Consider the following 15,816-nt stretch of genomic DNA (forward strand, 5'->3'; position numbering starts at 1 on the left):
ATATGGATGTTCTGACCAAGACTCAGCCTTGAAAAAGCAAGGCCCTCTCTCATTTCACAACCCTCCCACGGCTTCAGTGCTACCCAGACGCCATGCAGCCCACTCTGGTGCACAAGAGGGCTGGGCGACTCGGGAGACGCGAGCCTCCCTCTGGACCTCCACTCCTAACGCTCGTCCGGGGAGATGCCTTGTCTCTTCATGAAGGGCTCCTGTTGCCTTCCCACATGCTGACAGACATTTGGCTCTTAGGGCTCTCCCGACAGGATAGGATGAGAAGGGAACCTCACCTCCGCAGTCTTTCTCCCAAAGACCCACAACCCCGGTCAAATGAGGAAAACCTCAGACAAACCCAAACTGAGGGCCTGTCTACAAAATACGTGGTCAGTACTCCTCAAAACTATCAAGGTCATGAGAAACCAAGACAGAAATGATCACAGACAAGGGGGCAGTGAGGAGACATGACAGTGACTGGATCTGGGAGTAGAAAAGAGGCAAAACAGATGAAACCCAAATACAGGCTGGAGCTTAGTGATGGTCTCGTACCAATATTGACTTCTTGGTTTGACAACTGTATCACCCCAGTGGAAGACGATACCATTAAAGGACATGAAATGGGTGAGGGACATGTGGGAACTCTCTGGTCCGGTTTTGCAACTTTTCTGTAAACCTCAAATTATTCCAAAACAAAAGAATTATTTTTCTAAAAAAGCAATGAATCTGCCAGAAAAAAGTAAACCACTTGAATGAATTTTATCTCTCAAAAAAAGTCTTCTAATCATACACACACTCACACACACACACACACACACAACAGCACTCACCCCCAAACCAGGTCCAAGCCCTGCCAATCTCAACTCTGAGACCCTCCTCACATCTTTCACTCTCCCATTGCTCTGACTAGCCTCAGGATCACCTGGACTCTCCAGAGGAACTCCCAACAGATTTCCTTACTCCTAAGCTGCCCCTTCAAATCCCTCAACGCCCAGACCAATATGTGTAATAGCAAAACAGCCTCATATCCTTGCTGGAAACCCTTTCCTGGCTCACATGTCCTAGAAGAGCCCTACCTGCTCCCAACTGGCCTTGGTCTAGCCTGAGTCTCAAATTTATCACCTCACACCTGTGCCTCTCACTCCAGCCCCCATCTGCCTCTGTCTCCTGTATGTCCATACCTCACTGTGTCAGGAAAAGCTGTGCCCTGGGCCAGGAAGTTCTTTCCTATGCTCTGCCTGGCTGACTCCACATGGCCCTAGGGATCTGGACAGTGAACCTTCCATGGAGCCTTCTGGAGAAACTGATTCTCCTCCTGTCCTCCACGGCATTTGCTAATCTTGTTGGAACTCTGTCCATGGGCCTGGACACTGAGATTCTGGAAGCACAAACCATCCAGGTGTCCTTGGCGCTTAGCCCTGGTCCTGGCCTGCAGTGGCTGTTCTAGAAATGCTGGTTCAAGTGACTGAAATGGAGAAGCACTGAGACATCAGGGGATCCCAGAGCCAGGCACGAAGAGTGGGACTCCAGGCTCATGGTGAGAATGGCCTGGGTAAGGCTGGCAAAGGCAAGCAGAGTGGAGGAGGCAACACAGAGCCTAGAGCAGAAGGGACTCGACACACTGAGCCAGACAGTAAGGGCTTGGCTGAGGCCACGAGGAAGGTGAGGATGCACAGTCTGCAAGCAGGCGATCCTGCTCACAACATTTTCACAGGCTCCCATAGAGTGTGTGTGTGTGTGTTTAATTATGGTTAGAAACAAAACATAAACAGAAAATTTGCCATTTTGACCACTTTGAAGCATTACATTCCATGCTGAGCTGGGGTGGTACTGGCTCTGCAGGCACCAGGGAAACCCCCACAATGGCTCAGAGCGAGGGAAGCTGTGAGGGAGAACCTGCCTAGAGATGCCAGCCTTCCAGGCTGCAGTAAGATGGCGAAGTTAATTGCCAGCCTATAAAAACACAATGACTGCCAGGTCCCTCAGTGTGCTATCATCTATTAGCATCATGACAACTGCAGAATTAGGGGAAACAAATGTGCTTTCCCACCTCCCAGCTGAAACTCTGCTAAAGGTTAATTGGATTCCATTTCAGAACCTTTGCACCTCCTAGGAGACGGTATGTGTTCATAACCAAATGCGATGCAAGATGCTGGGAGAATTCAGCTCACTCCCAGCCCAAGGGTGCACGTTGCCTCTCCCTGAATTAACCAGAATGCCACTGTCAAACTCTGAGCTTTTTTTCCCCAAAGTTTCAAGCCATTACAATTCACAGGTCTTCCTGTTCATTGCTTGGGAAATCCCAGAGGTCTCTGAGTTATGTCTCTCTGTAGGGAAAATAAAAGCAGCAAGGAGTCAATGAAGGAATTTCCTGAGTTATTTCACTACTGTAGGTGGGCCTAGGGTTGCCAGCAAACATGTGAGACACATGAACTTCCTCCTAATTTGTGGCCAGGTCACAGACAGCTAAGAGGCTCTGCCAAAACCCCAAGCAGAATTCCAGGGTGTCTCTAATCTGACATATGGCTTTCAAAATTGCAGTGTCAAAAATATCTAAGCACCATGCCCAAGGCAAGGGTGTGTCTGTGGCGCCCCCCAACCCCCACCCTCTGTAATTTGGCTCTCCACACTCCCAACAGTGGGAGTCTGGCCTTAACATTTCTAAAACCCATTGGCAGACTTCCAGCACAGGCCCCAGATGTATGTGATCTCATCTCTTGGTGTAATCCATTTTGAAACCAGTCAAAAATCACTTTGGAGCAAGTCAGGGCACCAGGGATACATGTAGAATAGCACTGATAATTTGTATAATTCTCTGTCACTTCTAAATTGATTCCAACTCTCCATCAGTAGAAAGCTCGCCTTGACCAAGCATTTGCTGGTTCGAATTTCCTTTGCTACACACATTTCATGCCAAGTCCAAAGCCACCAGATCTGGCAAAAATCCTCAAGGACTTAGCCACTGGATGTGTGGCAAGCCACTTTGGCTAGGCTAGTCATGGGATGCTCCCCAGGCCTGGTCTGGGAAGGCTCTAGCACAGGGAGGCACTGAACAGGAAGCAGAAGATGAAGGAACAGGAATGGAAACCTTGAGGATCTCCCCACCCCCACCCCAGTGCCCTTCTCATGCCTGGGCAGCAGGGGTCCCTGCCTAGGCCCTGAGTGGGTCCTTCCTCAGTGGGGCCCCTCACATGGAGAGTGGAGCTCCAAGGCTGGGAGGATGTCCCCCCTCAACAGCCAGAGCTCATGCCCCCACTCCTACACCCCAAATTCTGTGATCAAACTGCCCAGAGCCAGAGTGCCCAGGAGAAGGGGTAGAGGCCCCAGTGATGCAGAAAGAGAAGGGCAGGCTCCCTTCTGAACCCTGCAGGTTGCTGTGGGACTTCTTCACATGAGATCAACCCTGAAAAAGTTACATTTGCAACAAGGAGGCCACAGTGACCTTTCACCCCTTCTTCACTATTCCCTTAGCATGATGACAAAAAACTGAAACCTTATTTTATTTCCTTGAAAGTCATCTTTCTATTCTTTATTTTCTAACAGAAGTTAATATTTGTTTCTCATTTCAAAAGTAATATTAACCCTTTCCATTTGCTCCTCACCAATTCCTTCTCTTGTGAACTCTTGACCCTTGGTGGACAGAGTCATTATCCACTTTGGTTCTCCTCGCTGGCACTTGCTGGATGGAGTGTAAGATGTCTCAAAGCTGTGCAGGTCCCTGACCCTTGAGGTATAAAGCCAGCCCTGGATGAGCCACGGCCTGAGATACCAGATCCTGGAAATCCTTGAGTTTATCCCCATATCCTTTGTGCCTGAGGAAGTGAATTTGCATACCAGGCCCATAAAAAGGAGGTCATTCAGGGGCCCTGCCCAAGTCACTGTCTAACCCTCAGCCAGCACTTACAGGAAGCACCTGTCAAGGAGACACACGTACCAGTCACACTCCTCCAGCTCAGCATTAGCCAGCTCACCTTGTTGTAGAAAATAAGGTGTGTTCACCCATCGTGCCACTTCCACACCCGATAAAACTCGCTCTTGCCCAGGGTCCCTCTGCAGCAAGGCTCCAGTGCCTGTGAGGCCCTGTGCTCCCCCTTGGGTTGTTGTCTCTTGAATAAAAAACATCCAGCTCATTACCAAAATGTGTTAGTTTTGTCACTTGAAGTGTCACTATGAGGGATAAGGGATACCATCTCTCGCTTATATTCGTTATTTTGGTGTAAAACTAGCAACCAAACCCAGACTGCCTCCCAGATGGAGATGAGATAAAAAGATTTGAATAGTCACATGGCTAATTCAAGAGCCAGATATAAGTAGACTAAAATTAAACTGGAACTAGGATTTGGGGGAGAAAATAATACTTTTCTTGTGGCTTTGCCAGAGCCTCAGCAATGCAGGCCCAATGTCTAAGATCTAATTTGCGATGCCACAAAGAATTCAGCTGGTTCAAATTTCCTTTGCTCCTCACTTTTTGTTCCAAGTCAGAAGCCACTGAAGCTGGGAATGATCCTCAGGCAGGGCCACTGGATCAAATGGAGACAGGGACCTCTGGTGTTGAGCTACTTTCCTGCCACCCAGCAGCACTGCTTTTACTTAGGCATTTATCTATTTATCTATGATTACTACAATACTGGTTCTCAGAGAAAGCCTTGATTTAAGTGATTAAAGTAAGCATTTGTCTTTCACTCCTGGGATAACTTTAAGAAATTTAAGAATGGCAAGATACAAGCTGTAACATACAATATTAAAGAAAGCCTTAAGTAGCCAAACAATATTTATTAAGGGCCTTTTAAATCTTTGGGCCCAGGGCAGGTACCAAAATTTCAAGAAGACTAAGGAAAAGACAACCAAAATGCCAGTAGTAAATAAGTCCCAAATAAATAGAGATATTCAGTGTGCAGCTTTCATTTGTATACTCAGAAAACATTTATAGAGTAAATCCCATGTTCCAGGCACTCAACCAGGCACCAAACTGCAGAGCTGAAAGACACAGTGCATGTGTGCAGGGGCCCATGGATACTCAGGGGAAGCAGAATTACAAGTAGGACTGAGCAATATTCAGAAATGCAGCCCTCCTAGAGGGCTCCATAGATGGATAGCTGTGGACAAGTGGGAAAAGCGGGAAGGGTATTCCAGACCTAGGAAGTGGAAGGCCTGGGAAGCTGGAGGAAGCTGGGCAAGCACGAGTGGAGCTTATGTCTGGCTATGCTGTTTTCCTAGGGCCCCAATGGGAGGGAAGGTTGCACCCTGAAGCATGGGATGGCTATTGTCATTTGTGGATTCACTCAACTAGCTTGCTGAAGACCTTCTGTTACCAGGCCCTGGGTCCTTCACAGAGGCCAGCAAGACACAGCCTGAACCCCTCAGAAACTCAGTCTAGATGGGGAAGAAGAGAGGCAAGCTACCACCCGCCATCCCACGAAGTGCAACCACAGAGCTACGCCGAGGGTGCCAGCACAGTGGAGGAGTGACTGGCTGGGTCCAAGCTGAGGATTCAGAGGAGACCGCATGTGGGTTGAGTCTCCAAGGAATGACAGTGCCCAAAGTGGACAAGAGGAGGTAGAGAGGAAGGGCTCACTCAGAGGGGAAGCCTGGTGTCTGCAAACACTAGTACAAACAGCCCCATCTGATCAGAACCCAGCTCAGGAATCTGGGGTTTCTCCTCAGGGCCAGTGAGAGCCATGGAATTACAGAGGAACCAAGGCAGATGTCCCATGGGGAGATCTAGAGGTCCTTTCCCAGGACTCTGGAGGAGGGGGCAGGAAGCCCAGTAAGATTTCTCCTGTTTAAATAGTAACTGGAGGTTGTATGACAGATGGATTGAGGGCACAGAATAGCTTGTATTGATTGCAATTACACACTGTTGAAGGATTCTTGAATCCAGTTTTGGAAAATTTGACTGGTCAAAGATCTGTGATCAATTTTGTTTTCACTAAAATTTCTTCCCATTATTATTCTCCTTCCCTTCTCCTAACCAATAATCAAGACCCATTGTTAATGAACTACCTACCCTTTTGCTAGAATGTATGCAATTGTATTATTTGCCTGAGATATTACTATTGAAGATGGCAGTGGGTGGGGTGGGTGAGGGTGAGGATTCAAGTGATATCTTTGGTGCCAGCATGTTAAGTGAAGCCTGGAAAGTTTCCACTGCTAATGGTAGAGCATTACCTGTCAGCTATCCTGAGCAATGGAGAACATAAGAAGGCAACTCTTAAGGCTGAACTGGAGGCAGAACCTGTATGGGGGATTCTTCTCATCCTCCCCATTATAGCCCTTCAGTCAACATCGCATATGGTTTTGGTGCCAACAGGGGGCGCTAAACCAACAGGAACTTAGGGAATGTTGTGATGAGAGAAGGGATTTCCCTTAAACACAGCTTTCATCAAAATGTACCCTTTGGCCAGTCTTAATCCATATTCACATTTGGGTCTGACATGGAAGCTGGCATCATGGAGTCAATAAAAGAGTCGTCTGGGAACGAGGGCAGACTTTGGTCAAGGCTCCGAATTACTAATGGGAAAAGAGGCATTCTAGGAGCAGCCATCGAGATGTTTGTTACATCTGTCCATCAGTACACCTTCATTTTACATCTGGAAGCCTCTCAGCCTGCTATGTGTACCCTGAACTGCTGCTTTAAGACCTGAAGACGTCCAGTGTAATTTTGGCAACATCAAAGCACTTCTTGTGACCTCTCTATTATTATCTTCAGAAGCCAATGGAAAAAAGAACCAATTCTTGCTCTACTTAATAAGTGTCTTGGATAGATGACCTTATACTAAGGTCAGTGAACAAAATTCTGTTATCGTGATAGTCTATTACTTCCCAACAAAAACATTTTCCTCTTTGTTATTCTTCCTCTCTGCCTCTTCTGTTCCCTCCTTCCTTTCTCGTAACTATTATTTTTCCTGGTTGATGTCTCTCCTGGAGGACTTTAGTACCAGTAGTACCTGCAGGTTGCTAATGAGGTGGTTGATCCCTGCTGTTGCCCAAATGCTGTTCAAGAAGTTCAGCCTGCAGTGTGCAGAATGCTCAGTCCTCCTCAGAACCTTCTTTCCTACCTTAACATTTCTTTGTACTTGAATTCTAATTTAGCAATTACTTTCCACCTTGAGCAGTTAGTTTCTACTTGAACAGGCAGCTAGAGATAGTCAAAGTATGACTTAAATGATCATTAACTATTGTAAAGCTCCTTTCATCCGTAGGCTTACCATGAATCATGCTGGAAAATAACAGAATGGTAAAGAGTGATTGCTGGTATTAATAAAATCATGTCAGCCAAGGATAGTACCAACCAAACAGCCATTGGGAATTGCTGTATTGCCTTATTACCTCTGAATGCTTGTCCAGCTGGCAGACCCAAGCCATGCTCACAAACAAACATTATACTCAGAGAGACACCCTAGACACCAAGAAGACTAGTGGCAGGGTTTAGACTTCTGACAAGATTATATCTGCATGGTTTGTAACTCAGTATCACAGAGAGTTGATTTGTTAACCAGAATATCAACAATGTATTACCATGCAATGACATGCATGATTTGTTTTTACCCAGGAATGAAAAACTACTAAAACTATAAGGCAAGGTGTTGTGTGTTTCTGACATTACAGATGGGGAAGAGGACTGTAGTTCAGCTAACCTGGCTGGACTAGTCACTCCTCCACTATCACAAAGCCTTACATTCTTAAATATCACCAGAGTGCACCTGTGTGCCAGACACTATTCTAAATGCTGGGAGAGAGACACTGGCAAAGTTCCTGCCCTTTTGGAATTTATTCAAGATAAAGGAGATAATCTTCATGAGTATCTAGGGGAAGGGCCAACACAGCAGTGGGAAGAATCCTGCAGAGGCCCTCAGGCAAGCATCTTGGTGTGCTCAAAAGAATGGGTTTTGCAACCTAAGTGTCCATCAGTAGATGAATGGATACAGAAGAGGTGGTATGTATACACAGTGGAATACTATTTAGCCATAAGAAGAAAACAAATCCTCCCATTTGCAACAACATGGATGGAGCTAGAGGGTATTAGGCTCAGTGAAATAAGCCAGGTGGTGAAAGACAAGAACCAAATGATTTCTCTCATTTTTGGAGTATAACAACGAAGAAAAACTGAAGGACAAAACAGGAGCAGACTCACAGACTCCAAGAAGGGACTAGCAGTTACCAAAGGGGAGGGTTGGGGGAGGGTGGGTAGGGAGGGAGGGAGAAGGGGATTGAGGGGCATTATGATTGGTGCACATGGTGTGTGTGGAGGTCACAAGGAAGACAATGCAGCACAGAGAAGAGAAGTAGTGACTCTGGCATCTTACTACACTGGACAGTGACTGCAATGGTGTGTGTTGGGGGGGGACTTGATAATATGGGCGAATGTAGTAACCACAATGTTGCTCATGTAAAACCTTCATAAGATTGTATATCAATGATACCTAATTAAAAAAAAGAATGGGCTTTGTTTCTTCACAAACATATTGTAACAGACTTGGTACACCCCACTGAGGTTTTTACCCTTAAAGTATGCAAAGTACACTTGTTATAATGAGGTTGCCATTTTGCAATTGCAACTTGCATCTTCAGATTGCCATTACAATCCTCACTCTCTCAAACATCAAAGAACACAAAAATTAGCCAAGTAAAGAGTGCTGGGAAATAGCAGAAAGGGTCAGAAATTTTGAGAGCTTTGTGGATGTGGGATTGCTGGGAAAATGCATCAGGGTTGACTGGCCTGAGATTCAGCCCCTGCCAATGGAGCCACACTAAGAAATGGAAGCTCTTCCCCAGCAGGATCCTGTGAAATCCTTGAGCTCAGAGCTGCCTGGGGACAAGAATGTGTCAAAGGACAGTTAGCAAGGGATAAAAAGAAAACCTGCTGTAATTGCACAGCTGCATGTAGAGTGGACCTCTTGCCAGGGAAAAGAAGAATGTGCCTGACAGTGTCCGAGCGTTGATGGTGGGCCAGTGAGCAAGAGCACTTGGACCCGACCAAGTAACCTGTGTGCAGTCACAGCACAGGAAGAGGGAAGGACAATGGTAATGGCCTTGGTTCTGGGCTAACCCTTTCTGTTGCCCTCCGCTAGCAACATCCAGAAATCTCACCAGCAGATGGGGGTTGGAAAGGGATGAGCCTTTTCAAACTCTCATCCTTTGCTGCCCTCCACAGTTCCCTGGATGAAGGGGGCTGGTCATCGGAGCACTGCCTGCCAGCACCCACTCCCTCCAGCAGGCCCCTTGCCCCCTCACCCCGCCCAGAGCCAGTCTGCCCCATGACGGGAGTTTGACTTTGCCCTGGTAAGTTTGGCATTATTCTTGCCGACTCCATTTATGTTTTCTATTTATATTTTACCAGAGTTTTTATTTTCCTTTCCTTACATATACTGGATTCATTAAACTTTCTTTGTTCTTTTCTATACTCTTTTTGAAGGCCTTTGTTCTATGTCTATTCTACTAGAGTTTTACTTCAATTTTTGACTAAGACAAACTACATTTTTCTAACAACATTAATAATTGAACAGTATTTACAACCTCCCTCTTCTCCAACTCCAACAAGAAGAGATGTTCACAATTTCTAATACCCCTCTTCTTTATTGCCCCTTACCCTTAAACTTTGTGGAAATAGTATGGATGTAATTTGGAAGACTGTAATTATTATCATGGGGACTTCTGTGCATTGTACTGCTTTCTTTTTCCTAAAAGACTTTTTCTGTTAGAGCAGTTTTAGGTTCATAGCAAAACTGAGTGGGAAGTACTGAGAGTTTCCATAATCCTTTGCTACCCACCCCCCATGTATACACCGTCTCCTCTGCTGTCAAACTCCTGCATTCTACAGTTTGGACAAATGTCTGATGACATGGGCCCACCACTGTAGTGTCCTACAGAGTAGTTCTACTGCCCTCAAAATCCTCTGTGCTCCACCCGTTCATCCCTCCCTGTCCCTGCCAATACCTGGCAACCAAAGATCCTTTACTGTCTCCACATTTTGCCTTTTCCAGAATGTCATATAGTTGGAATCTTACAATATGCAGTCTTTCAGACTGGCTTCTCTCACTTAGCAATATGTGAGTAGCATGTAAATCTCCTCCATATCTTATCATGGCTTGAGAGCTCATTTCTTTTTAGTGCTGAATAATATTCCACTGTCTGGAGGTACCACCACTTATTTATCCATTCACCTATTTAAAGTCAGAGACTAGGGTGCCAGCATGGCCAGGTGAGGGCCTTTTCTGGGTTGCAGACTTCTCTTTGTATCCTCACATGACAGAAGAGCATAGGGCGCTCAGAGGGGTCTCATAAGGGCACGAGTCCCATCATGAGGTATCCCAAAAGCCCCACTTCTTAATACCATCAACTTGTGCATTAGGATTCCAACATATAAATTTGGGCAGATACAAACATTCAGACCGTAACACTATTAAACCTCACAACAATGATTAACAGTAATTATTTAAAAGGTAACTTAAAGTGTGAATAGTTTCGGAGCTCCCTATAGCCCTTCTTTCCCTATTTTGAGTTTACTCACTTAATCTGCGAATATTGATCAAGTGCCCAGAATGTGCCCTGCATGGAAATTCAACCATAAACAAGCTGACAATGTCTCTATCTTGATGGGGTTTACATCCCAATAAGAGCACTACAGTATTTTGTGTTGGCTGAAGTCATCCCTTATTTTTTAAATTTTTTTAGTTGCTCTTCCCAGAACACTCTTACTCTGGAAGGAAGGATGGCTCTTCCTTGACCTCCGCCAGATCTTGGCTCAAATGCCACCTTCTCAGTGAGCACCTTCACGTCCACATGATTTAAAATCACCCTCCTCCCCCTGGCACCCATTTTATTCTCCTACACAACGCTTCTAACGTTCAAAAGATCTTACTGCACCTAAAACAGCATGAATTTTTAAGACACACTAAAACAGAAGACTTGTCATTTGAGTTAAGTTTCTTTTAGTAATTTGGAGGTTTTAAGAGACTTTTCCTGCCTTCAGTTGAAATCCTTGACATGTGGTAGGCAACCTTTTTGCAAATATAGCACTCTAATAAGACATGACACAGCTTCGTCCACTTGGGGGTATCCTCCTTTTTTATACTGTCAAAACATTGCTGGTTGTTTAAAGAATTTATGGAAGGGTGGTCATTCTTCCAGGAGTGAGTATTTGCTTCTTGGTTTCCATGCCTTTCTGTTTACACAATACCTGTATTGTTTTAATTCTGAATCATCATGGAATCTTTTTCAAGATAGTTTAAATGGCAAATTAGATCCTACACATATAGTACCAATGACATGCATAACTGAATTCAAGTAGCACCAATATGAACAGCTAGGGTCAGGTTTGCACATTCACAGACAATGACAAATACTTAAAGGCAGCTTCCTGGCCAACAGCAGTTGTTAAGAAGCCAATGAGTGTAGAATGCATCCCAACTTCAGAGTTGCTACTATGAAAAATTGTACTTCCCAGAATCAATAAATTCTGGTAATTTACTCATTTTGTCTATTATATACTTCCTCTACTAATTTGCAAGCTCTATAAAGACAGAGAATTTGTCTGCTCATACAGCACCAATGCCTAGAACAGAACCTGGTCCACACTATGCACTCAAATGTTTGTTAAGTGAATGCATAAATGAAGTAGGATTTAACTCTAGATCTGAATAGAAAACTATGACCTCCCACAGCCTCCAAGCTCCACGCCATGTTACTCAAGCTTGGAATGCACTCGCACAATCATATTCACTCATGGTGCTCTCTGACCCTCCAGCTGGCTAGAAGCCTCTTTTTTAGTTAAAGGGTAAAAGTTGACTGGCATGTGTTATTCAAAAGATGACTGATGATTTCTAGGCTACTGTGGGGTTTTTATGACATGCTTGTACAGTTAAGTATGAATGCCCCAGAAGATGCAGTCATAACACTCTTGTCTTTAAAAATTAAAACAAGAACACGAAGGACAAAGCCTAGATTCAGAATGTACATCTAAACAAAAAGACAAAAGGAAAATGTATTTCTCACTGACTACAGATTATCTTAAATTCTGATTCTGATATTTTCATTTTATGGAAATCTGTGGTTGGAAATATGATGTGTGAGCCCTGTGGACAGAGGCTTGTTTTCTCTTATTCTTTTGACACAGAAATTCACATTTATAGTTGACACTTGAACAACACAGGTTGGAACTGTGCAGGTCCACTCATATGTGGGTTATTTTCAATAAATCTACTGGAAAATTTTTTGGAGATATGCAACAATTTGAAAAGGCTTGCAGGTGAACCACATAGCCTAGAAATATTAAAAATATTAAGAAAAAGATGTGTCACAAATGCATAAAATTTATGTAGATACTTATTTGTTTTATTATTTACCACCATAAAATCAACAGTAGGATATTGGCTGTTAAGTTTTGGGGAGTTAAAAGTTATACATGGATTTTCAACTGCACAGGGTCTGGATGAGCCCCCAAGTTGTTCAAGGGTCAACTGTACAACCATTAAGAGAAGGATTCATGGTTTCAGTACATCCTTTATATCTCATGCATGGTTTTGGAGCCTAATAGTACAGGATTTCTTTTAATTAGCCTTGATAGGCCATCCAAATTCATCCATTCTATTTTCATTTCATTTAATAAATTCTATGGGAAAAGATATGTGATGCACTATTCCACATTAACTCAACTTTTCATTGCAGAAACAAACATAAAAAAGATTTTGAGTCTTTAAGATCTTAAAACCATAAACTCAAGCCTAAGGTTATTTATGAATAATAGAAAATTGTTACTTATTCTGTTCAAAATTCACAGAATAACAAGCTGGAAAAGAAAAGTGTCTTGATCCAGTGACCCTGAAAGGATGGCCATACCACTGATCAAAGCCTGGGTGCTTGGTGAAATGCTTGCCTTCTTCAACCTGATTCAATGGGTCCCTACTGGCTGCTAGGCCCCAAGCCAGGCACTGGGGCTGCATAACTACAGTGAGACATGTCCAGGGACTGTGGAGAAATAACTGATTAAGTCTATTAAAAGAATGAATTTAAATTTTACTACTCAATGTTTATTAATTTCCTCACATGGTACTCTTCGAGCAACACACTCCTTCTATTAAAATAATGGTGAAATCCTTTACAGAGGTAATTGAGTTAAGACCTTGCTGCATGAATTTATCTCACTAAGCAGTACACTGATGGCCCTTCTTCCAAATTACCAGTAGGAACATCCCAAGTGCTTCCTCAAAGAACACAGGAGGTTCCAACTGTCAGTGGCCATAAGTTCCTGTGTCTCATAGCCCTCATAGACAGAAAAGTCTCCTAAACTTAAATTTAACTCACACAAGAAAATAGTGCTTCCAAAAGTAATTGTAATGGGCAGAGTGAAAGTGAAGAGCAATGTGATATGCACAGGCCCTCCTCCCCTGCACTTCCGTGTTTGGTTTTTATAGGGATCTGGTTTTTCAATGGAATTCCAAATGAAATTTCCCATCAAGAGACGCTGTGCTATCTTAGCTTTGACATGCGGTTAGTAAAAGGAGATGAGGATGAGGAGGTCTGGGTTTGCATGGTATGGAAAGTGGACCAAAATCAAAAAGAAGGGAAGGCTCAGGCACAAATGGATATTTCATATTCTAAATCTGTTTACATTTCATAAAAAAAATTTTTAAAGCATCTGATGACTTATGTTGTTATGATATCTTACAGTTTACAGAGCACTTTTCCTATGTTGTTCAGTTACTACAATTCAGCAAACTTTCATTTAGTTCAGACACTGTTGTAAATGTTTACAAGATGCTTACAACGTATGAAGGGGGGCAAAATGTACAACCTTTATCATGCATACAGGGCATGATACATGCAGTGACTCTTCTAGCACTGGGGATAGCAGAGTGTGGGTGTTAGGAACAGCCTAGTGGTCAAAATATTTGAGATGGGCCATGAGCAACTGGTGAGATTTCAACAAGTGGCGATAGCAAGGCAAGCACAGCAGACGGGGGGAGGGGGCATGGCCGAGGTGCAGAAGCAGGGGGCAGTGGGGCAGAGTGGTACAGTGGCCAAAGGCGTGGCTCTGCCATCAGATGCAGCTGAGCTGAGTCCCACTGCTGCTGTTTACTAACTATGTAACCTTGCTCATATTCTTTTGCTTCTCTCTGCCTCAGTGTCCCTATAGGTAAACAAGAGGGTAATAAAAAGGCTGTGTGAAGATTAACAGATAAGACACTTGGCAGAGTACCTGGCAAAGTTACCGCCTGTTATTTCAGAAAACAATAAACAGCCTGATGAAGCTGGCCAATTCGACTGGCCTCCATGATAGAGAAATGAGACTTTGCCATATGATGGTCCCCCCGTATAATAAAGCAAACCCATCCGCAGGTTTGCTTTTCATGGTTTCAGTTCCTATTGTCAACTGCCGTCTGAAAGCAGATACTCCTCTTGACACAGTGTCAGAATGTCAGTAGTAGCCTAACACTACACCACAGTGCCTACATCCTTCAACTCGCTTCATCTCACCATGCGGGCATTTTATCATCTCACATCATGACAAGAGAAAGCACGGTGAGGGAAGTACCATAGCATATTTAGGGGGAGAGACCACATTCACATCACTTTCATCACAGTACACTGTTATCATTTTTCTGTCTTGTTATAGTTATTGTTCATTTCTTACTGTGCCTCATTTATGAGTTACACTTTGCCATTGGTACGTATATAGCATATAAAAACCACAGTATATACAGGGCTAGGTACTGTCTGTGGTTTCAGGCAGCCACTGGGGCTCTTAGGATGTCTCTCGCAGGATATGGGGGGACTGTGTTGACAAGAGAGACTTCTGAGCAAGATGGTAAGATGCTCAGGTCTATTTCAGAAGAGAAGTATTATTACAAAAGGACAAAGTTGGAAGAGGAGAGTGGAGACAGGCAGCCTTCTATCAGTCAAAGTGAGAAACGGTTTTATGCTGTTACTTCGTGTGTGTCTATCTCCCTCACAGCACGCCAGCTGCCAATGGCAGCACCCTGCCTTCTTTCTCACCTGGGGATCCAGTGCTGGCACGCAACTGCCTTGCACTATGTATTGCTAGAATGAATGAATGGCTGAAACCGTGATCCTCACAACACAGACAAAGGATGGTTAGCCCATTTTACAGATGAGGAAAACTAAACATCAGGAGGCTCAGTGACCTGCCCCCAACCCACAGCAAGAGGCAGTGCTGGGACTAAAAAAGCCACTTTACTCCTTGTACAGAAACCACCATATCAAGCTTAGGAGTTTGGTTACATTAGTTCACCTCAGACTGGAAGACGAGGGTTCTGAAAAAAATTCTAAGTTCAACAGAGCAAATAGTAAGAGTGGTAATAAATCAATTAATGAATTACATTCTAATTTAAAAATTTTAAGTTCTGCAGATGCACACTAGATGGCAGCATCTCGCATCTTTTCCAGGCCCGTAACAGCTGCCACTGTCCCTTCACAGAGGGTCAGTACAGACCAGGTCCTAAGCTAGGGCTTGAGTTTATTTATTTCAGCTTCACAACTTGTACTATAGATTAAAATATCCTAGCAGAAAGGTTCAAATTCCAAATTGCGGAAGCCTCGTGTCACCAACCTTCCTATTGCCAGAGCAGCTGTGGAACTTTGCCTTCACTGGAGAAGCCCCAGGGAAGCCTTGACTCTTAGAAGGCTCTAAATTAGGGTTCTTCCAAATTAGGAAGATGTGGAAGGGACACAGGCTTCCCCTAGGCCTTAGAACAGTCCAGCAACACCCACTGGCTACCTTCATGAACCAGCTCTGAGCACACTGGCAACAGCCCATGCCTGCCAGTGCTGTAACTCCTTTCCAGAATCCATCACTTAATGGCAAAT

Source organism: Manis pentadactyla, chromosome 3 (genome assembly GCF_030020395.1).
Source record: "Manis pentadactyla isolate mManPen7 chromosome 3, mManPen7.hap1, whole genome shotgun sequence".
Taxonomy (NCBI): domain Eukaryota; kingdom Metazoa; phylum Chordata; class Mammalia; order Pholidota; family Manidae; genus Manis; species Manis pentadactyla.